Consider the following 22,560-nt stretch of genomic DNA (forward strand, 5'->3'; position numbering starts at 1 on the left):
AGGGTTTTCAGAAATACTAACAGTGCCACGAGTGTCACTAAAGAGACAACGGGAGCTTAGGGAGTTCAATAAGAAGCTGGTACAGGAAGGAAGGGTTTCGGGTTCATGGAGAACTAGGCCGACTTCTCTGTCGGTTATAGGCTCTACAGTAGGGATGGGCTGCACCTTAAAGGGGAGGGTGAAAGTGCCCTGGGGGAAAAATTGGTTAGATGGCTGGAGGAGCTTTTAAACTAGGATCTGGGGGAAGGGTGGGGGGACATACTAATAAGGGGGTAGATAGTGTAGATCACGGGTGTCAAACCCAAGGCCCGCGGGCCGAATCCAGTCCGCCAGACCTCGTCATGTGGCCCGCGTAGCCGCCGCCGGCCGCCAGCCTTCACCTTTTATTATCACTACTACAAGCGCTCGCCGAGAGAAGGGAGGAGGCAGGAGGCAGGCCGGGAGGATGGGCGCTGGCAGTGTGAGTCATACGTCACGCGCCTGCGCCGCCCACTTTATGAATGAAGCAGGCGGCGTGGGCGCATGCCGTATGACTCACGCTGCCAGCGCCTGTCCTCCCGGCCTGCCTCCTGCCTCCTCCCTCCTCTCGGCGAGCGCTTGTAGTTGTAAGTACCAGTAATACACAGCACTCCTTATGCGATTATATACATACGGTAACCATTAACTATTAGAGATACGATTATACAGTGAGCGGGGCCCGTGTAGTAGAATAGTCACTGCACGGGCCCCGCTGTCATTATAAAAGCAGATGCCGGCCCCTAGCCCGTGTATTGAGGGTCATTCACTACTACAGGGACACTTATGGAGGGGATCTGTGGATGACACATAGCATAAGATGCTATATATGTGTTATCCACAGATCCCCCCCATAACTGTCATACACAGATCCCCCATAAGTGTCACCCACAGATCCCCCATAAGTGTCACCCACAGATCCCCCATAAGTGTCACCCACAGATCCCCATAACAGTGCGTCACCCACAGATCCCCATAACAGTGCGTCACCCACAGATCCCCATAACAGTGCGTCACCCACAGATCCCCCATAACAGTGCTTCACCCACAGATCCCCCATAACAGTGCCACCCACAGACCACAATTAGTTCAAAACCCACCAAAAGCACACCTTTTGGTTCAACATTTTTTTTTTCTTATTTTCCTCCTCAAAAATCTAGATGCGTCTTATGGGCCGGTGCGTCTTATAGGGGCGAAAAATAGGGTAACCCTTACAGTTCTGGAATGTGTTGGATAACACTGACAGCATTATGTCAGTGTTGTCCAACACATTCCAGAACTCTAAGGGTTACATAGCATCATAAATCAGTATAATGCTATGTGACCCCAGTCAGCGCTTGCAGGTCAAGCTTTCAGAGCTAGTTATTACTTACATTATTACAAAGAACAGTAATAATTGAATGCAGTGACAATAATTTATGATAATAAAGAGTGGACACATAGTCCTACAGATGCAACCGGCCCTTTGAGGATGACCAAACTGCTGAATAGGCCCCCGATGAATTTGAGTTTGACACCCCTGGTTTAGGGACTTGGAAATAAATGCATAAGATAACATTATATTAGCATTCACAGATAGATGCAGGGCCCCACTCGGGGGCATTACATGTACATGAGTTTATGATTCTTACAGCATTAATTACCATTGAGAGCTCATTATGTACCTGGCCAGCGGCAGAGAAGAGGTCTTAAGTGGCCCCTTGGGCATCGGCCCATCGGGAAATAAAGTCTATGGCCAATCTGCCCATGATCAGGAGGCAAAAATGTGACTATAGACACTGGTATAAACTAATGTACAATGCTGTAAAACAAGATTACACGTTCAAAACATAGTTCATATAGAATAAAGACCATGTCATCCAGGTCCAAATTGCTCACTGATACCGGGTACCCAGGGGTCAAGTCCTGGGAAAAAAAGTGTGGGAACTCACCCAAGATTCAGTGCCTCCGCGTGAAGTCACGGCACGCGGCGTATGCAAAGGGCAGGGAAGGTCGGGAGGAGGAGCAAGCAAGTGCCTTATTTTTCGCCCTATAAGATGCACCTAGGTTTTAGAGGAGGACAATAAGAAAAAAATATTTTTTATTACACCTCAGGTCAGACCTCCAATGTTAATCATACCTCAGCTAACAGCCCCAATAAGATCCCCAATAATAAGAACCCAATAAGACCTCAGATCAGACCTCAGCTCAGACCCCAATATGAATGACCCCCAATCAGACCTCAGATAAGAGCCCCATGCCTTATAGCAGCCCCAGCAGCCTCATAGCAGCCCCCAGTAGCCTCATAACAGCCCCCAGTACCTCTTCAGCAGCCCCCAGTGCCTCTCCAGCAGCCCCCAGTAGCCTCATAGCAGCCCCTAGTGCCTCTCCATCAGCCCCCAGTAGCCTCATAGCAGCCCCCAGTAGCCTCATAGCAGCCCCCAGTGCCTCTTCATCAGCCCCCAGTGCCTCTCCATCAGCCCCAGTGCCTCTCCACCAGCCCCCAGTGCCTCTCCATCAGCCCCCAGTAGCCTCATAGCAGCTCCCAGTGCCTCTCCATCAGCCCCCAGTGCCTCTCCATCAGCCCCCAGTAGCCTCATAGCAGCTCCCAGTGCCTCTCCAGCAGCCCCAGTGCCTCTCCATCAGCCCCCAGTGCCTCTCCACCAGCCCCCAGTGCCTCTCCATCAGCCCCCAGTAGCCTCATAGCAGCTCCCAGTGCCTCTCCATCAGCCCTCCCTTGTCACTCTCTTTCTCCTCAATCCCTCCCTCCCTTGTCACTCTCTTTCTCCCCCCTCCCTTGTCACTCTCTTTCTCCCCCTCCCCCCTTGTCACTCCTTTTCTCCCTCCTCCCTTGTCACTCTCTTTCTCCCCGCTCCCCCATTGTCACTCTCTTTCTCCCCCTCCCTCCCTTGTCACTCTCTCTTTCTCCCCCTCCCTCCCTTATCACTCTCTTTCTCCCCCTCCCTCCTTTGTCACTCTCTCTTTCTCCCCCTCCCTTGTCACTTTCTCTTTCTCCCCACCCACCTCTAGTGTAGCGTGGCTGAGCTCTGTCCGGTCCTTGGTACAGGAGCATTTGTTTTCTGTACCCGGCCGGACTGAAAGGAAGTGCACACTAAGTGAGCACTTCCTGTCAGTCCGGCCGGGTACAGGAAACAAAAAGCTCCTGTACCGCGGACCGGACAGAGCTCGACCATGCTACACTTGAGGTGCTTACCTCCAGTCAGTCCCTCTTTTCATGCTGCGCCAGAGCGGGGCGCCGGCAGTGTTGAGGGGCACAATGCGCTGCCCTGCTGAAAGGGAACGGCGTTCCTGCTAAGAAAAAAGTGCAGGAACGCCGTTCCCACGCGTTCCTGCAGGACTCGAGCCCTGCGGGTACCCCAAAGAGAGCAAAACTTATTTGAGGACTGTTCCAAATGCTTTCCCATGTAGATTAAGCTCTCACGGGCAGGGTTCCCTCCCCTCTGTATCAGTCTGTCAAAAAGTTAAAGGGGTTTTCTAAGATTTTGATACTGGTGACCTATCCTCAGTGGGGTCCACTGCCGATGAGCTGTTTGAGAAGGCATTCACTTCAATGGGGCTGAGCATGATACCAAGCACAGCCGCTATACAATGTATTTCGCTGTGCTTGGTAAGCTGCGGGAAGGCTGCGGCTCTCACAGGAGCACCACCGCCTTCTCAAACAGCTGTTCGTGGGGGTCCTGGGTGTCGGTGAGGATAGGTCATCAGTATTAAAATCTTGGAAAACCCCTTTTAAACCTTTTTTTTATGCACAGCGCCATGAAATGAATGATGCTTTCAAATAAATAATAATAATGGCAGACGTGGATGGAAATGGAATGGGCAATACAAAGAAAGGATTTATTTTTCTTCCTGCTGAATCCACTTCTGGTTCTGGTTAAAAAAACTGCACCAAAAACTGCAATGGTTATTGGTTCAGATTACAGAGCCTCATTACCTGGCCACAACAGCTGATCTCCAAGGGTATCTCAAGCAAGATCAGTCGATCTTGACACCCACATAAAAAAAATCATAAAAAACTGCGTTAAAAGACAGATCATGGAAAACAGATCATGACTTGTGTTGAGTGAATCGAACCTGACGAAGTGGGAGACGAATTTCCTCATGCTTCATGGTAGCGAATTGATTTTCCCTGAATGGCGATAAAAAAATAAAAAAATTATACTTTTTTTGTAAAATTCGGCGAAGCAGCTAATCAAATTTTCCAATACTTCGCTCATTACTAATCATAACATAGAATGTATAAATAGATAGATATTAGATAGGTAGATAGATAGATAAATAGATAGATTTTATAAGATAACGCTGGTTACAGATAAAGAAATGGTGTCAGGTGGTCTTCTGGTATAGTACTAATAGTTACCAGCCAATCATCATAACCGACCCTCCAATCATGGACCATTTCAATACATATTCACATATCCTAAAACACTCAACATAAATGTATTGTTGAAAGCAATAAATGTAGGACATACTGTGCTGAACATCTTAAAGGGGTATTCTGTTTTTAAAATATTGATGATTTGTCCTAAAGATAGACCAACAATATAAGATCAGTGAGGGTCCGACTCTTAGCATGCCTGCCAATCAGCTGTTTGATGAGGCCACGGTACTTGTGTGAGTGCTGCAGCCTCTTTAATTCAGGGCAGGCTAATTACAGCTGTGTCCTAACGAAATGAATAGGACGTAGCTGTAATTACTCTGTACCACGGTTACTATGTAGACAGCTAATCCAGGGGTCGGGAGTTGGATTCCCACCAATCTCATATTTATAGCCTATACTGAGGATTGTCTATCAGTATTCTGAATCAGGAATACCCCTTTAAAGTTGTTAAAGGAGGGAAGAAGAAAACAGGAAATTACCGATCAGAGACAGCTGTCAGATTTTGTTTTGAACTGTACACAGAAGACATGTTCACATTGATAAAACAGCGCCACCTAGTGAGCAAGAGGTCTAAAAAAGGTAAAAGTCTCTAAAAGTAGTGAAAACAACTTAACTTCTTTAAAATGTAACCACAGACTACCTATAGACTATAAATATCTGTGCAGTCGGCATATAACTCTGAAAAAAAAATAGACATTAGGAGGTATATTCTTTAAGATCGGCTTTGTAGATGCTGGTCTTAATACCCCTTTAGCTGGCGATGGATACGCCAAATTTATAAAGAGGCGCCAGCCTCTATATAACTTAACCCGGCTCCCTTGTTGACTTAGATTTGGACCATTTTCTACGCCTAAAAAGGGGTAGAAAATGATAAGTGAGACTGGCCTACCGGCCCGCACCCTTCCCCACCCATGGCATGCCCTCTTTTTTAGACCTGGCATGAGCGGGGAAGGTCGCAGATTGTGGTGCAATTAACCCTTGTTTGTAAATTACCCCTTAGGTCTGTAATAAAGGTCTCTATAAACATATCATCTGATCTACCCTGTCAGGTGACCAGGTATGGCCGGCAGCGCATGGAGTAAGACAAGCTTCATCTCGGCTCCAGCACTTCAAGCCTAAGACAGCGGCTCAAAGCTCACTGGACTTATCCTGAGTCCATTCACCATAAAGGGGCTATCACCCTGAAAGATTAAACAAGAAGAAAAGCTGTCTCTGGTAAATTGATGGAGTTTTTTCCCGTCACAAGCGCAACCCAAGATGGCGGAGGCGGCGTGCAGCGGATCTCTGAAGACCCAGCGTGAGCTACACACTCATCTGCAGGTACCCAGCCTCGGTCACCTCCTGTAAAGGGATCCTCGGTGATCCACACTACCTCTTCTCATGCCAACCCCGGGTCGCGGACCCCGGAAGGAGCGATGAGAAGAAATTTGTCGACGTCTCGCATCAGCCATGACACTCTGTAAATGTGGGGAGACCTCAAGGGCAAGTTTTGTCAATGGAACAACATTATGGGGGCTATTCAACTATAGTATACACCCAGCCTTACCCTACTGCTGGCAATACCAGAACTGACAGACCGGTTACTGAGTCCTTTCAAAAGGCCTTAATGGGCGACTTGAGGGCATTCCTGCAGGCAGATTTTCACGCCATGCTGAACCCGCTACAAAATGAGAAATCAGAAGTGGGGAGGCGCACATCTCATCTAGAGAATAAAATGTCTGAATTTGCGAAAGCACATAATGAGCTAGTGGACAATACAAACGAGAAAGATGAAGAGCTAGCTGCACTTCAGGCAAAAGTGACAGACCTGGAGGACTGTTCCCGCCGCAATAATATTAGATTCCACGGGATCCCGGAAACGGCGAAATCTGACCAACTACATGAATTTCTAATTGATTTTTTTACACTTCTGTTACCAAGTGCTCCTCACACTGAGCTCTTCTTAGACAGAGATCATAGAATACCAAAACCCAAAAGGTTGCCAGCAGAGGTGCCTAGAGATGTCCTGGCACACATCACTTTTTATCATACCAAAGAAAACCTTATGGCAGCTGCCCACAATAACCCAGAGATACCGGATCGTTTCCGTTCCATCTCTCTCTACACCGACCTATAATAGCAGGGAAACATTTGTGTTTGAGCCTGTGAAGATCGCCTTTAAGCAGGTGTGTTTCCTGAATACATAGGAAGTCAGAATTAGCCCTAAGTGCATCACGCCATAGTTGAGATCTCTTAAATGGGCTGTTTAAACCTTTAGCGTTAATTGAAGTGATTTTAGGAACCATTTTAAAGGAATAGTAAGACTGTTGTCAGTTGATCGTCAGATACCCAGACCTTGTGCATACAACATAATCTTAGGCTCCAAGTATAATTAAGCTGTAATGAGGCACTTTCTCCAGCACAAAAAAACAAACAAAAGGAATACTCAATAAAAACTGAAAAAGTGAACCAGAAGCACAATACAATGGGGTCCCATATCATGGAACCTCCAACGCCCGTTTTAGATGGTAATCGGCATCACCGAGAGTGGAATAAGACTAGGGATCCTCAGTAGCGGCCACTCAGGCTCGAGACAATACTACTACTACTGCAAGATAAGAGAAAAGAAAGGGAACAGGAAAAAAACAAAACAACATATCTGATCATGTTCCTTTCAATCATTTGGGGATCTTCGCTGACGGACTGTTGACCACTCTTCTTCCAAATGTGAAGGTGAAGCGGGTTTGGACGTCGACGCAGATCCAGGATGTGTGGACCAATTGATCTCCCAATACCATTTCAAATGGACAACAAAAGGATTGCCATATCTGGAAAATAAAATTTACCTTCCCCTCTAAGGAGCTGTTCGTTCATTCCCCTTATTAAAGTGGTAAAAGAAGACATAGCCACTTACTCCAAAGTGGACACATCTTGGGTGAGTAGGATAGCATCGGCCAAAATGATGCTTTTACCCAAAATACTTTATCTTTTTAGGAATCTCCCTATAGTACTTTCTAAAAGATACATTACAGAATTACAATCACTATTAAATACCTTTGTCTGGAACCACAAAAGACCTAGGGTAGCCACCTCTACCCTGTACAAACCTACGGCAAATTTATCTCTTTATTATCATGCCGCATTACTTGATCAAGTAAGATGTTGGTTTTTGGGAGACTGTGCCCCACAGTGGGTACACTTGGAAAGGGAGGTAATGGGTCCAGTACCTTTAAAGGATTACTTGAGGGCAGCTTTTATGGGAAAGACTTCCCCCCTACCACCGATGAAAGCATGTTTCAACTCATGGATAAAAATGGTTGTGGGTAAAAACCTAGTGTCATGGAGCATACCTAATATCACACTACTCATGGTGGAGTTACTGATTCCAGATGTTTCCTTCTCGGATTGGATTGCTGCGGGATCACTGAAATCCAACAAATCTGGGAGTCGGAGCATCTAGCTCCTTTCTCCACCTTGACCAATTCCAGATATAAAAGACATACTGATAGGACCTCAGATTGAGAACCCCATTGGGGACAGTTGGTTGCTAATGTCTGTAAATAGCTGCGGAATATAGTAGCGCTATATAAGTGCATTAAATAAATAAATAAAACAAGGAGTTTTATAAATACCTGCAACTAGGATCCTGTCTGGGTTCTCTTTTACAATCCCTGAAAACCACTATTACACCCTTTGAGCTGTACTTCTTTGGCAAATCTGGTCGAACTAAAGGTTTGTCTAAACTTTACATACTACTACTAGTCTATGACTCTAAAGAAAATATTTCTGGGATAGTGAAATGGACAACAGAATTAGATTTACCTAGGGATGAACAGATTTGGCTTAAGGTCTTCCCTAAGGCAGGGCAACTTTCAAGTTGCGCATCCCACCTAGAATCCACACGTAAGATACTGTACAGATGGTACATGCCTCCACAGCGCCTATCTCAGATATATCCAGAGATATCTGCTATCTGTTGGAGATCTGAAAAGGCTATAGGTGACACTAAGCACATATTCTGGGATTGTACAGCACTTACCGGTATATGGGACGAAACAGGGGCTGACTGGCAACTTTTGGCCCAGGGGGCAAGTAACACCTAGAGGCCCACTGAGACCCCCCCCACCCCCCCCCACTTTCGTCAGCCATGTAAATTAGAACACCGTAAAACAAAATAAACTAGGCATGCTCCGATATATCGGCCGCCGAAACACATCAGCCGAAAATTGCATTTTTGGTATAATGCCGAAAGTGTCATTTTCTGGCTGATACAGTGCATCCGTGTATTCTCTCCTCCCCGCTGGGCGCTGCTCTGTGTCCCCCCCATGACACTTGATGACTGTATAACATAAACATATTTCATTTGAAAACTTACAGTTACTTGACCCTTGGGGATCTCGGACGCCACTTCCACGCTTTGGCCGGGGGCTCGGCGGAGCTGATGTTGTGTTTTATCCTAATGAGAAAGATTTCATAATAAGGATTTGGAGAAGGGGCAGAGGGGTCACAGAGCAGGGAGAGGCTGGGGCTGCTACTAGGGGGTCATACCATGGGGGAGTAATAAAGCCCACCATAATGCCCCACCCCCCCAGTAGAAATAATTCTCCTTATAATAGACAGTGCACAAAATACCCCCTTGTAATATCCCCAGTTGAGCTAATGTCCCCATAGTGCCCCCTATAATGTGCCAGTAGCCAGATAGGGCCCCCCTATAATGTGCCAGTAGCCACATAGGCCCCCCCTATAATGTGCCAGTAGCCACATAGGGCCCCCCTATAATGTGCCAGTAGCCACATAGGGCCCCCCTATAATGTGCCAGTAGCCATATGCCCCCCCCCATAATGTGCCAGTAGCCATAGGTCCCCTATAATCTGCCAGTAGCCATAGCCCCCCTATAATCTGCCAGTAGCCATAGCCCCCCTATAATCTGCCAGTAGCCATAGCCCCCCTATAATCTGCCAGTAGCCATAGCCCCCCTATAATCTGCCAGTAGCCATAGCCCCCCCTATAATCTGCCAGTAGCCATAGCCCCCCTATAATCTGCCAGTAGCCATAGGCCCCCCTATAATCTGCCAGTAGCCATAGGCCTCCCATATAATGTGCCAGCAGCCATAGCCCCCCATATAATGTGCAAGTAGCCATAGCCCCCCCCCCTATAATCTGCCAGTAGCCATTAGCCCCCCTATAATCTGCCAGTAGCCATAGGCCCCCCATAATGTGCCAGTAGCCACATAGGGCCCCCCTATAATGTGCCAGTAGCCACATAGGGCCCCCCTATAATGTGCCAGTAGCCACATAGGGCCCCCCTATAATGTGCCAGTAGCCACATAGGGCCCCCCTATAATGTGCCTGTAGCCATATGCCCCCCCCATAATGTGCCAGTAGCCATAGGTCCCCTATAATCTGCCAGTAGCCATAGCCCCCCTATAATCTGCCAGTAGCCATAGCCCCCCTATAATCTGCCAGTAGCCATAGCCCCCCCTGTAATCTGCCAGTAGCCATAGGTCCCCCATAATGTGCCAGTAGCCGTAGGTCCCCCATAATGTGCCAGTAGCCATAGGCCCCCCCTATAATCTGCCAGTAGCCATAGGCCCCCCATATAATGTGCCAGTAGCCATAGGCCCCCCTATATTGTGCCAGTAGCCCATAGGCCCCACTATATTGTGCCAGTAGCCCAAAGGCCTCCTATAATCTGCCAGTAGCCCATAGGCCCCCTATAATCTGCCAGTAGCCATAGGCCCCCCCTATAATCTGCCAGTAGCCATAGCCCCCCCTATAATCTGCCAATAGCCATAGCCCCCCCTATAATCTGCCAGTAGCCATAGCCCCCCCTGTAATCTGCCAGTAGCCATAGGTCCCCCATAATGTGCCAGTAGCCATAGGTCCCCCATAATGTGCCAGTAGCCATAGGCCCCCCTATAATCTGCCAGTAGCCATAGGCCCCCCTATAATCTGCCAGTAGCCATAGGCCCCCCACTAATGTGCCAGTAGCCAGATAGGGCCCCCCCCCACTAATGTGCCAGGAGTAGCCAGATAGGGGCCCCTCTATAATGTGCCAGGAGTAGCCAGATTGTGCCCACCTGCCCCCCACCCCCCTCATAAAGTGCCAGCCTAGTAGCCAGATTAGGGGGGGCCCCCTATAATGTGCCAGGAGTAGCCACTAGCCAGATTGTGCCCCCCTGCCCCCCACCCCCCTCATAAAGTGCCAGCCCAGTAGTAGCCAGATTAGGGGGGCCCCCCTATAATGTGCCAGGAGTAGCCACCACTAGCCAGATTGTGCCCCCTGCCCCCCACCCCCCTCATAAAGTGCCAGCCCAGTAGTAGCCAGATTGGGGGGGGGGCCCTATAATGTGCCAGGAGTAGCCACCACTAGCCAGATTGTGCCTCCATGCCCCCCACCCCCCTCATAAAGTGCCAGCCCAGTAGTAGCCAGATTAGGGGGGGGGCCCTATAATGTGCCAGGAGTAGCCACCACTAGCCAGATTGTGCCCCCTGCCCCCCACCCCCCTCATAAAGTGCCAGCCCAGTAGACTACTGGGCTGGCACTTTATGAGGGGGGTGGGGGGCAGGGGGCACAATCTGGCTAGTGGTGGCTACTCCTGGCACATTATAGGGGGGCCCCCCCCTAATCTGGGGGCCCCCCTATAATGTGCCAGGAGTAGCCACCACTAGCCAGATTGTGCCCCCTGCCCCCCACCCCCCTCATAAAGTGCCAGCCCAGTAGTCTACTGGGCTGGCACTTTATGAGGGGGGTGGGGGGCAGGGGGCACAATCTGGCTAGTGGTGGCTACTCCTGGCACATTATAGGGGGGCCCCCCCCTAATCTGGGGGCCCCCCTATAATGTGCCAGGAGTAGCCACCACTAGCCAGATTGTGCCCCCTGCCCCCCCCCCCCCTCATAAAGTGCCAGCCCAGTAGTAGCCAGATAGGGACAGAAATAAAGAGAAAAAAAAAAAAAAGTCAGTCAGACATACTTACCTCCCTGCTTCTCTGGACTTCGCCTCCAGCCAGCACAGAGATGCAATCACTTTACGGCAGTTAGGCCACAGGACCGGCGCAGGTGGCGCGATGACGTCATCGCGCCGATGACGTCATCGCGCCGCCTGCGCCGCTCCGGCGCACTGCTCCCCTGCTCCCCGTCTCGTCCCTGGCATAAAGCGTCCCTGACATAAAGCGGCTGTTTATTCCGGCCCGGCCGGCCGGGACAGCAAGCCAGGGAGGCCCGGGGGGCAATTGCCCCCCTGCCCCCCGGCCCAGTCCGCCCCTGGGACGAAACAATATCACTACTGAAGAGAATCTTGAAGACCACCATACTCAAAAACACAGCTTTATGTCTACATATAGGGCTGGAAGACATGCCCAAAAAGGACAGGGTTATCGTCTTTCATACTTTCACAGCAATCAAAATGACGTGGTGTGTAGGGTGGGTTACAATTGTGCAGTGGAAGTTACCATGGGGCCCCCCAGGAGAGATGGAGTAAAGCGGGCCCCATAAGTGTTTTTTTATTAAGTATGGCAGGCCCTCCCTATATTTTGTGTGGCTGCGCTGTGCTTACTTGTCAGAGCGAGACCTGTGACCTCCGTGGCGGGTCTCTTGGGATCACAGCAGCCAGGAATAACGAACCTGCCCGCCGATTCAGTCCTCAAGTGAGGAGAGCGGAACAAACAAGAGTAGGTAGTTTTTTGGGGGGTTTTTATGTAAAAAATGGCACACACCGGCATCCGGCTTCATACGGAGGGGGGACATGAATGATGATCAGTGGTGCCGTGAGGCAGTGTGTCTGAATTCAGAAGCCCCCGTGCCAGCCATAACAGGGCAGCCAGGGGCAGCAAATATTGAGGGGCCCGGGGGCAAATAAAAATGAAATGCTCTGTGGGATAAAAATTTTATGTATAGAGGAAGTGGGAGGGGTAAAATGAAATATAGTAAGAGTCTCATTATATTTCATTTTGCCCCCACTCCCTCTATATATTTAAAAAATGTTGTCCACAGAGTATTTCATTTTGCCCCCTCATTATTTGCTGCCCCTGGCTGCCCTCATATGGTCGGCGTGGGCCCCCCCTTTCTGAATTCAGACACACTGCAGCACGGTACCACTGATCATCATTCATCTCCACCCCATTCCTCATATGAAGCCAATGTGTGCGATACTTAAAAAAAAATAAAAAATACTCTAGTGACTAGAGTATTATTTTATTTTTTATCTATGGCTTCATACAGGGGGGGGGGGGTAGGGGTAGGGGCAGAGCCTCGTGGGGGGGGGGGGGAGTCTCACGGGGGGGGGCCCAATTCAAAGTTTGCCCTGGGGCCCATATAACTCTAGTTATGCCTCTGAATGCACACACCCGGTATCCATGTTTTGCGGATCCGCAATTTGCGTACTGCAAAACATCCAACGGTCGTGTTCATGAGCACTAACAGTGAGGACAGAAATATTAAAGATAAAGTATGATGGCAGACGTTCACAGCAAAATGCACAAACATACATGTGGCAGAATTTACACATATATGGATATCCTGCACTTAAGTCAGTCAGAAATAAGACACATGCAGCGCACACCAATCACTCATTGGACACATGTGGGACACAAGACACATGGCTCACATGCCACTGATGCATATGCCACATGCTGCACATATGTAACACCCCAGAATTGTGCTACTACACGCCTCTACCCCGCTATTATCTTCTAAGAGCCTTTACCTTGTCATCTGATGTGATTTTGCTCATGTCTTCGCAACTGTGCATTTTAAACTATGTTAAATGTGAATTTCCTTGTAATTTTCCATGTTCACCAGCAGGTGGCAGCAATGGATTGGTAAGTAACTAGCTACAGTTTAGTACATCTAAGCTGGAATGGATTATTCCAGCTTAGCTCCCGCTCTGTGAGTAGAGTGGCCGTGCCCACATCCTGCGCCTTGGGTGGAGAAGGAAGTTAGGTTCAGTGTAGCCCACCCCCTGCTAGGGGTAGGGTGTGTGGGTAGGAGATCCCTTGAATAGGGAGAAAGCCAGGATCTTGTCTCGGCTGAGACATTTAATCAAATACCCAGACTGAGCCCTGCAGCCTCAGCTGGATGACAAAAAAAAGCATTCCCTGAGAGCCTATCTGTGAGTAAAGTCCAGAGACCTAGGAGAAGCCATATCCTCTTCAGCTAGTCAGTCCCCACAAAGCAGAAGATACATTCCTGCCACAGTTATAGAGCTAACAAGCAGACGTCTTTTCCTACAAGCTCAGATTTATAGTGCAGAAGATTTATTCCTGCCAACCAATGCCAAAACCTGCTGGGACCAAAGACCAAAGCTGTATTCTGCTTGGATGAAAGTTATCTTCAGTAACGAAAAGTTTGAACTTCATCTAAAGGTCTGGACATCATTTCTGCTGCAAAATTCTTCTATTACTCCTACTATCACTTCACTCAAATTAATTGCAAGGGAGCCAGGAGTCTAGCTGTACCCAGGTTTTGGAAATTTTCTTAGGCAGGATGCTGAATCTCTTTAAAGAGACCAGTCCTGTATGGAGAATTACTGGAAGTACTCCATGGTATGGAGACTTACTGGCAATGCTCCATGGGAAACAGATATGTAAAGAAAGAGAACCATCTCGCCAGCGCCACCTATTGGAAGTGGCTTTTTATGCGTCAAGAGCCAACTTTCCAACAAGCCTTGGTATTCGACAAGGGAATGCAGTTGTAGTTAAGGAAAGGTCTGCATGCTGCTCGTATCAAGGATGTCACAAGCAGGTGTCAATGGAGTTAGCAGAATTCTTTATAGGATAAAGGCCACCAGTGTCGAACTGGGCTGTCTAGGGCCACTAGTAAAATTTATTTTGAGGGCCCACCATACCGATACATCCAAATATTCCCTGCTCACACAGCAGCAGACAGCAGCAAGACACTACAAGATGATTGATTATGAGGTCCCTGCAGCAATTTTGAGAAGGCAGGTCTGTGGCAAAGGAGGATACTGGCAGACCTGACTCTGTACCTAAAAGTCATCTCAGCCACATAAACGTGTCTATAATAATAAACTGGGTAGTTTCTTAAAGGGAGTCTGTCACCACAATTTCACCTTATACACTGTGTACATAGCACTGTAGCATAACTGTACAGTACATGAGTCAAATGGTACCTTTGTTCTGACATTGACCAGCAGAAAAAACACTGTTTTATTCATATGCAAATGAGGGCTCGCAAGTGCCCAGGGGTGGCGTTCGGGCTATAAGTGCCCAGGGGTGGCGTTCTGGCTATAAGTGCCTAGGGGCGGCGTTCGGGCTATAAGTGCCCAGGGGTGGCATTCGGGCTGCCTTCTTCACAGATAACTCCTCCTCCCTCTGGCTTGGCCTGCCCTGTATGTCCCTTGCATCATCAAGTGTACTGGCTAAGATTCCACCGGCGCATGCAGACTGCATGGAGCGATGCCCGGTGGTGGGCTGCGCTCTTACAGGATCTCAGCCAGCACACTGGATGATGCTTCCGCGTGTGCTCTGGCTTCCCTGGCAAAGATCTGGTGATGCATTGTGTGGCAACTACAGTCCTCTGGAATGAACTGAAGCTGCTGCATATTAGTTCCTATGGAGCCCCTGCCTGGAGCAGGGCTCCATAGAAATACATTGAAGCTCTTATACACTCCAATGCTAATGCATTAGTGTATATGAGAGAAGAAATCTGTTGATTGCTTGTTATAGTTCCTTATAAAATAGTGTAAAAAAGTTTTTAAAAAATTAAAATAAAATAAATTCTAATCAACCTCCTTTCCCCAAAATGCAAATAAAAAAATGTAAACGGTGAAATGGAGAAAAAATGGTTGCTTCACCATTCACATTTTTTTTTTATAAAAAGTGATCATAAAGTGTCAGAACCTCCCAGGGAGCCAGTAGTGGGATGAGGAACCCACTGGCACTAAGCAGCTGACAGCCCAGAACGCGTTACAAGTTTAGGGATAATCCAAGAGAGCTAGTCAATGTTCAATCCGGGTCGAGGCAGGCAGCGAAGGTTCAAGGTTGAAGACAGTCCAGGGGTCAGTAGCCGGGAAGGACACAAAGAAACAACAGGCAATAGAAGGATCTGCAGGGAGGCTAGGTGTTCACCATAAGGTGGAATAACTCAGCAATGAGCCAGAGCTCAGGCCAGGTCTTTATAGCCAGGGAAGGTAGGAACCACCCTCCCCAGGAACCGATGGCAGACGAGGAAGGTGGAAGGTGTGTACTGGGAATCTCCCTCAGCAAGGCTCACACCTGACAGCCGGATAATGCAGGAACGCTATGCACCCGGAAATGTGCGAGCAGCCTGTGTACTGCGCACACGCCGCGCACCCGCACCTCGGGCACCAGGTGTTCTACCGAGCTGAAGGGGAACCCGTGCCCTGCGCCGTGCCTGTGGTCCCAGAGTAGGGGTAACACCCCCTGCTTCCTGACACCAAGTGCCCAAAACTGCAACCAAATACCCACTTATTTATCGCAAAGTGTCGACATGGCAATTTGACCTTTATCATTAATCTATAATAGATTAATAGCCTACATTTAATGCGCTGCCTGTGCTGTTTATAGTGTGTCCTGGGGATGATGAATGGCAGGAAAAGTCTAAAGCATATTGCTATGCCATAGACTTTTTCCAGGGAGTGGGTGCCCACATAGAGGGCTCTGAGTGCCGCCTCTGGCACCCGTGCCATAGGTTCGCCATCACTGCCCTAGAATGATACAGATCGCCCTGCAAAAATAAGCTCTCGCACAGCTCCGTACACATAACTACAAAAAAAGTTATATGGCAGAATATGGCGATGAAAAATTTAGTTGCTAATGAATACGCCATAAAACCGCCATAAAAGAATCTTTCTGAATAGGCTGATGTACTATTAAAACAGGATTGGATTGATGACACATTATGTAGTGGGTGTATCGGAGTTCTGATTATGACATACTATGGAGTTGTACCATTCACAATATTAACAACAAGCACACCTCTCTATACTTATCTTAAAGGGGTATTCCAGAATTTTACTACTGAAAGACTATCCTCAGGATAGGCCATCAATATCTGATTGGCAACGCCCTGCAACCCTACTGATCATCTATTTCAGAGTAGCTCAGACACCGGAAGTCGGTGCCAGAACTACATAGCGCCATCTATTTAGTAGTGGACATACAGTGGGATGCGAAAGTTTGTGCAACCTTGTTAATCGTCATGATTTTCCTGTATATATCGTTGGTTGTTAGGATAAAAAATGTCAGTTAAATATATCATATAGGAGACACACACAGTGATATTTGAGAAGTGAAATTAAGTTTATTGGATTTACAGAAAATGTGCTATAATTGTTTAAACAAAATTAGGCAGGTGCATAAATTTGGGCACCACAGAAAAAGAAATTAAATCAATATTTTGTAGATCCTCCTTTTGCAGAAATTACAGCCTCTTAACGTTTCCTATAGGTTTCAATGAGAGTCTGGATTCTGGCTGAAGGCATTTTGGACCATTCCTCTTTACAAAACATCTTTAGTTCATTCAGGTTTGATGGCTTCCGAGCATGGACAGCTCTTTAAGTCACACCACAGATTTTCAATTATATTCAGGTCTGGGGACTGAGATGGCCATTCCAGAACGTTGTACGTGTTCCTCTGCATAAATGCCTTAGTGGATTTTGAGCAGTGTTTAGGGTCGTTGTCTTGTTGAAAGATCCAGCCCCGGCGCAGCTTCAGCTTTGTCACTGATTCCTGGACATCAGTCTCCAGAATCTGCTGATACTGAGTGGAATCCATGCGTCCCTCAACCTTGACAAGATTCCCAGTCCCTGCACTGGCCACACAGCCCCACAGCATGATGGAACCACCACCATATTTTACTGTAGGTAGCAGGGTTTTTTCTTGGAATGCTGTGTTCTTTTTCCTCCATGCATAATTCCCCTTGTTATGGCCAAATAACTCAATTTTCGTTTCATCACTCCAGAGCACCTTATTCCAAAATGAAGCTGGCTTGTCCAAATGTGCTTTAGCCCAACTTAAGCGGCACTTTTTGTGCTGTGGGTGGAGAAAAAGCTTCCTCTGCATCACTCTCGCATACAGCATCTCCTTGTGTAAAGTGCGCCGAATGGTTGAACGATGCACAGTGACTCCATCTGCAGCAAGATGATGTTGTAGGTCTTTGGTGCTGGTCTGTGGGTTGACTCTGACTGTTCTCACCATTCGTCACTTCTGTCTATCCGAGATTTTTCTTGGTCTCTCACTTCGAGCCTTAACTTGAACTGAGCCTGTGGTCTTCCATTTCCTCAATATGTTCCTAACTGTGGAAACAGACCGCGGAAATCTCTGAGGCAGCTTTCTGTATCCTTCCCCTAAACCATGATGGTGAACAATCTTTGTCTTCAGGTCATTTGAGAGTTGTTTTGAGACCCCCATGTTGCTACTCTTCGAAGAAAATTAAAAGAGGAGGGAAACTTACAATTGACCCCCTTAAATACTCTTTTTCTCATAATTGGATTCACCTGTGTATGTAGGTCAGGGGTCACTGAGCTTGCCAAGCCAATTTGAGTTCCAATAATTAGTTCTAAAGGTTTTGGAATCAATAAAATGACAACAGTGCCCAAATTTATGCACCTGCCTAATTGTGTTTAAACAATTATAGCACTTTCTGTAAATCCAATAAACTTCATTTCACTTCTCAAATATCACTGTGTGTGTCTCCTAAATGATATATTTAACTGACATTTTTTATTGTAACAACCAACGATTTATACAGGAAAATCATGACGATTAACAAGGTTGCCCAAACTTTCGCATCCCACTGTAGCTGGTTACTTCAGCACTGCTCCCTTTCCCTTCTATGGGAGCAGCACTGCAGTTACCAGCTCCGTCCACTACATAACTTAGGTGTATCCAGCACTGGTCTAAATGTAAGACAACTTCCTTGCTGCCCTACCTTTAGATCATTTTCTACGCTGGAAAATGATGAATGAGATGGGCCAGCCAGCCCTTCCCCGCCCACACCATGCCCACTGTTTTAGACCTTGCGTAAGTGGGGAAAAGTGGCAGACTGCAGCGCAAAAAGCCTTTGCGCCACAATCTGCGCCAGAAATAAACCTCCGTTATCCTCATTTACATCAGTGTCTGTCTTCCATGGGGTTTACAATCTAATTTCCATATCTCAGCCACATACACTGGGGTCAATTTCGTAAAAAGCCAATTAAAGGGCTTGTCTTCTCTTGGCATTTCATGGCTGAGATGGGTGTAACACACAGTAAGCAACAGCCTGGGGCGACGGAATAAGGTCTCATGCACACGAACAGATTTTCTTTCCGTGTCAGTTCAGTTTTTTTGCGGACCATATGAGGAACCATTCATTACAATCGGTCCGCAAAAATAACGGAAGTTAATTAATTAATTCCGTTTCCGTGTATCTGTATGTCTGTGCTGTAATAAAATAGAACATGTCCTATTTTTGTCTGCATTACGGACAAGGATAGGACTGTTCTATTAGGGGCCAGCTGTTCCGTTCCGCATAATACGGAATGAACACAGACGTCATCCGTATTTTTTGCGGATCTGTTTTTTGCGGACCGCAAAATACATATGGTCGCTAGTGCGAATTTTTATCATAAATATCGGCACATCAAGAATTTGCGCAGATGTAGAATATAGTGCTATTTCTTCAAGATCACGAATATTCTAGATTTTTTTTTCATCAGTACCCTACCTGCTTCTTGCTTGTGGGCCAATAATAAGGCTGCAATATCTTTGTCTGAGCTTACCAACAGTGATGGCCAGTTCACCATGTTTGCCCGCGAACACATGCCAGCTGCCATCTTAACTCACAAGTCCGGCGATGCACAGGTAAGTCCTTACCTGTGCCTGTGCGCAAGCCGGTCTGAAACAAATGCGGTCTCCGGGTGCAGGCAGTTCCGAGAACAGCCCGATGAAGGCCCCCGGCGGCTGTTCTCGGAACTGCCTGCTCCCGGTGACCGCATTGTATACCGGCTCGCGGCGCAGGTAAGGGCTTACCTGTGCATCGCCGGACTTGTGAGTTAAGATGGCAGCTTGCATGTGTTCGCGGGCGAACACAGCGAACTGGCCATCACTGCTTACCAACATCCCTAGCAACCAATAGGAAAGTTGCCTACCCCTTTACTATATAAGAACCTCCCCAGCAGCCATTTTTTGCTGTTTTTTGCAGTTCTGAGAGAGAGCAGTGTCATTGCTGTGCTCTGTGCTTTGCTGAGTCATCTGGATCCTATTCCTTATTTAATTACATTAGATAGTTAGTTAGCTTATATATACATAATACAGATAGTGAGAGATAGTCAGTGTACTGCAGGTTAGATAGTGATATAGTGTAGCTGATAGGCTCCAGTGCAGGGAGTTAGGTAGTGTGATAGGAATTACTGTGCTGTGCATTTTCTCCAGTCTAGCAGCTTGAAAAATGTAAAGTAAAGTAAAAGTGACCCACTCCTGTATTGCGCGCGCAATATATGCATATTACATTGGCAATTTTTGCAATCAAGAAAATAATGACTGGAGATATCGAAATCTAGATTTTGCGAATTTATGGCAAATTTTATGACCAAAATTAGCGAAATATCGCAAAAAAAAATATTGCCTATGCTGCTCATCACTAACGGTCGTGTGCATGAGCCCTAAGGCTGAGTTTACATCATCGTTTAGCTTTCCATTCTTCTGATTCGTCAGAAGAAGAGAAAAAAAAAATACAGGATGTTGTAAATAAAACCGGATCCTGTTTCATCAGTTTGAGCCATTTCTGTCTGAGATCCGTTTTTTTTAGACAGGGGAAAAAAGTACATGCATGCAGGACTTTTTTTTCCATCTAAAAAAACTGATCTTGGATGGAAATGGCTCAAACGGATGATAACTGATGCAACAGGATCCTTTTTTTTTTTTTTTTTTTTTTTTTTTTCTCTCTCTTCATCTGACGGATCAGAAGAACGGAAAGCTAAGGCCGGGTTCATATTGGCGTTATTGAATTCCATTATAGGTTCTGTTATAATAGAGTTATAACGGAATATAATGGAATTATAGGAGGGAATGCAAAACTGAAGCCTTTAGGGTACATGCACACGATCAGGATTGCGTGCTGATTGCGTGCTGATTTAACGCGGATTGACCGCACAGATTTGCCTGCGAACACCTGCGGATTTCAGTGCGGATTCTCCGCACATGAATCCTGAACGTGTGCATGTACCCTTAAGAGGAACCTATAACAGAATTTAATAACGCCGATAGTGAACCCGGCCTAAGCTGTGATGTGAATGAACCCTTATGTACACAGTGCGTCACTGTTTCCGTATCGACCATGAGCAGTTAAGGGAGCTATAGCGTAATCCACTTACTGTTGGTTATTTCAATCTCGGCCATGAAAGTAAACACTCCTTTTAGTATGTTTTGTAGTGAGAGGGATCAAAGCACATAGATATCCATGCAGATGTTGAGCCCTCCTTGTGTAAATGGTGTAAATCTGGAGCACATTTTTGTGGCGAGTGGTAACTCACAAGTACATTTGCTAATATTAGGATTCCTGGAAAAATGAGCACTTGTGGTTCCAGACACAGTCCAGTAATGGCTCAGAAAATGACAGCAGCACCCTATGTTGTGTGATCACCATGGGCACATGCCGGTGTCAGGTACAGTGAATGATGTCACATGTGGAGGGCACTGAGGTTATCTCTACACAGAGTAGCAGGGCAGTTTTTCAGAAAGTGAGACATTGTCACGGGGAGCACAGTGGGAGGCAAAGTTAGGCACATGTGCAAACATTGCTCAGGATAAGGTGTTAAACGGTCACACTTCCAGGAGGGCAGTGACCTGTGCTAAGAAGGTTACATGGAAGCCACCAGACATCGACCCCATAAAGTTTTTGTGGTCCCTACAGGACAGTTCATACAGTAAGTGGTCAATAAATATTAAAATGTGAATAAGAACATGATAATCAGTAAAACAGACCACCTCAATACAGTGATGTATCTGAACAGGGCTAGGAGCAGTTAGTAACAACATGGTTACTACTGCTTCCTAAGGTGTCTTCTACTAATTGTGAATATTTTTGGGTTCTCAGTTGCAAACAGATCACGTAAAAAATATTCATAAAGTCTGACAGATTCAGCAATAAATGGTTACAACATTTATGCATTTTTTTTTCTGTATTTTTCCTCAATTAAGGTACTTGATTTTCCCAGCTTTTCACTCCCAGGCTGCCGTAACTCAAATGGGCTTTTATAAGAAGGGGTATTCCCATCTTAGACAATAGGGGCATATCGCTAGGATATGCCCCCATTGTCTGATAGGTGCTGGCAGGCTCGGACTGGCCCACAGGGGTACAGGGGAAACCCCCGGTGGGCCCCTGAGCAAGGTGGGCCTCTAGTCTCCCACCCCCTGCACAAGTGGCACATAACACATTAAACTTACTGCACTACATACATATATTCAATGTACAGCACCTCACCCAGCCTATGTTCATATAACAAACTTTTTAGATTATTTATTATATTTGAATGTATCTGTAGGGTGGGCCCCCAAAATACATTTTACTGGTGGGCCCTAGCTACCCCAGTCCGACACTGTGTGCAGGTCCCACCTCTGGGACCTGCACCTATCTCTAAAACCAAGCCTAACACAAGGCCAGCAAAGGCCACTAAGCTTTTCTATTGGCCCGCAGAAAATAGCTGGTGCATGGTGCACCCTCTGGGACTTTGCCGGCTCCTTTTACGACATAGGTACAGGTCCCAGAGGTGGGACCCACACCTATTAGACAATGGGGCATATCCTAGCGATATGCTTTCATTGTCTGAGATGACACAACCCTTTAAACCTTAGTCTACAGCAGAAGATGACAAACAGGTCCTTTTTCTTTAAAGGTGCCAATACGCTTTCAATCTCCCCCAGTGTTCCACACATCATGGTCAGCCAATAACACAGAACAAGACTCGTGGAGAGATGCTTGGGGTTTCAGATGTTTAGGATCAGGGGTGGATTGGCCATAGACCTTAAAGGGAAATTTCCTGGTGGGCCGATGCCCTGGGGGCTGCTCAAGCCCCCTCTCTGCTGCCGGCCCGGGGACATAATGAGCTCTCAGTGGAGAATCATGTACACTACTCAACCTCACGTGCCCTCCTTAATTCAGCTGCTGTCACCCCACCTTCTTGGCCCCTTGCTCCATTACTTAAACAAAAGACAACGTGGAGGAG

Source organism: Bufo gargarizans, chromosome 2, assembly GCF_014858855.1.
Source record: "Bufo gargarizans isolate SCDJY-AF-19 chromosome 2, ASM1485885v1, whole genome shotgun sequence".
In the NCBI taxonomy this organism is placed as follows: Eukaryota; Metazoa; Chordata; class Amphibia; order Anura; family Bufonidae; genus Bufo; species Bufo gargarizans.